The sequence below is a fragment of the Babylonia areolata genome, unplaced genomic scaffold (assembly GCF_041734735.1).
Source record: "Babylonia areolata isolate BAREFJ2019XMU unplaced genomic scaffold, ASM4173473v1 tig00007528, whole genome shotgun sequence".
Taxonomy (NCBI): Eukaryota; Metazoa; Mollusca; class Gastropoda; order Neogastropoda; family Buccinidae; genus Babylonia; species Babylonia areolata.
Genome location: NW_027468408.1, coordinates 42501 through 45000, shown reverse-complemented (window position 1 = coordinate 45000; position 2500 = coordinate 42501).

Genomic DNA, 2500 nt, shown 5'->3' with positions numbered 1-2500 from the left:
ACAATTGCCAAAATCTTTCCGCTGCCATTCAAAAATGGACTACTCCTCCACACCTCCTCCCGTCCATGCCAAACGGCGTTTTCTCTCAACTTTGGCATGCTCGGAGAGAAAAAAAGGCAGGTAAAGGTTGTGGATAAAAAAGTAAAAAATTGCCAAAATACTTTCTGGGCCCTCAAAAAAAGGCCTACTCCTCAACGCCTGCTCCCGTCCATGCCGAACCGCGTTTTCTATCAACTTTGGCATGCTCGGAGAGAGAAAAAAGGAAAAAAAGAAAAAAAAGGTCCAGTAAAGGTTGTGGATAAAAGTAACCGGCTTTGGAGAATTGCCTGAATCCTTCCGGCGCTGTGAAAAAAAAAGACCAAAAAAAAGACCTGGTCGTCAACGCCTGCTCCTGTCCATGCCAAACGGCGTTTTCCTCTCAACTTTGGCATGCTCGCTGAGGAAAAGGCAGGTAAAGGTTGTGGATAAAAAGTAAACGCGCTGTGGAGAATTGCCCAAATCGTTCAGGCGCCGTGAAAAAAAGAAAGACGTAGTCGTCAACGTCTGGTCCCGTCAATGGCGAAGGGCGTTTTCTCTCAACTTTGGCATGCTCGCTGAGGAAAAGGCAGGTAAAGGTTGTGGATAAAAGTCCGAAGAACCTCGCTACAATTGCCAAAATCTTTCCGCTGCCATTCAAAAATGGACTACTCCTCCACACCTCCTCCCGTCCATGCCAAACGGCGTTTTCTCTCAACTTTGGCATGCTCGGAGAGAAAAAAAGGCAGGTAAAGGTTGTGGATAAAAAAGTAAAAAATTGCCAAAATACTTTCTGGGCCCTCAAAAAAAGGCCTACTCCTCAACGCCTGCTCCCGTCCATGCCGAACCGCGTTTTCTATCAACTTTGGCATGCTCGGAGAGAGAAAAAAGGAAAAAAAGAAAAAAAAGGTCCAGTAAAGGTTGTGGATAAAAGTAACCGGCTTTGGAGAATTGCCTGAATCCTTCCGGCGCTGTGAAAAAAAAAGACCAAAAAAAAGACCTGGTCGTCAACGCCTGCTCCTGTCCATGCCAAACGGCGTTTTCCTCTCAACTTTGGCATGCTCGCTGAGGAAAAGGCAGGTAAAGGTTGTGGATAAAAAGTAAACGCGCTGTGGAGAATTGCCCAAATCGTTCAGGCGCCGTGAAAAAAAGAAAGACGTAGTCGTCAACGTCTGGTCCCGTCAATGGCGAAGGGCGTTTTCTCTCAACTTTGGCATGCTCGCTGAGGAAAAGGCAGGTAAAGGTTGTGGATAAAAGTCCGAAGAACCTCGCTACAATTGCCAAAATCTTTCCGCTGCCATTCAAAAATGGACTACTCCTCCACACCTCCTCCCGTCCATGCCAAACGGCGTTTTCTCTCAACTTTGGCATGCTCGGAGAGAAAAAAAGGCAGGTAAAGGTTGTGGATAAAAAAGTAAAAAATTGCCAAAATACTTTCTGGGCCCTCAAAAAAAGGCCTACTCCTCAACGCCTGCTCCCGTCCATGCCGAACCGCGTTTTCTATCAACTTTGGCATGCTCGGAGAGAGAAAAAAGGAAAAAAAGAAAAAAAAGGTCCAGTAAAGGTTGTGGATAAAAGTAACCGGCTTTGGAGAATTGCCTGAATCCTTCCGGCGCTGTGAAAAAAAAAGACCAAAAAAAAGACCTGGTCGTCAACGCCTGCTCCTGTCCATGCCAAACGGCGTTTTCCTCTCAACTTTGGCATGCTCGCTGAGGAAAAGGCAGGTAAAGGTTGTGGATAAAAAGTAAACGCGCTGTGGAGAATTGCCCAAATCGTTCAGGCGCCGTGAAAAAAAGAAAGACGTAGTCGTCAACGTCTGGTCCCGTCAATGGCGAAGGGCGTTTTCTCTCAACTTTGGCATGCTCGCTGAGGAAAAGGCAGGTAAAGGTTGTGGATAAAAGTCCGAAGAACCTCGCTACAATTGCCAAAATCTTTCCGCTGCCATTCAAAAATGGACTACTCCTCCACACCTCCTCCCGTCCATGCCAAACGGCGTTTTCTCTCAACTTTGGCATGCTCGGAGAGAAAAAAAGGCAGGTAAAGGTTGTGGATAAAAAAGTAAAAAATTGCCAAAATACTTTCTGGGCCCTCAAAAAAAGGCCTACTCCTCAACGCCTGCTCCCGTCCATGCCGAACCGCGTTTTCTATCAACTTTGGCATGCTCGGAGAGAGAAAAAAGGAAAAAAAGAAAAAAAAGGTCCAGTAAAGGTTGTGGATAAAAGTAACCGGCTTTGGAGAATTGCCTGAATCCTTCCGGCGCTGTGAAAAAAAAAGACCAAAAAAAAGACCTGGTCGTCAACGCCTGCTCCTGTCCATGCCAAACGGCGTTTTCCTCTCAACTTTGGCATGCTCGCTGAGGAAAAGGCAGGTAAAGGTTGTGGATAAAAAGTAAACGCGCTGTGGAGAATTGCCCAAATCGTTCAGGCGCCGTGAAAAAAAGAAAGACGTAGTCGTCAACGTCTGGTCCCGTCAATGGCGAAGGGCG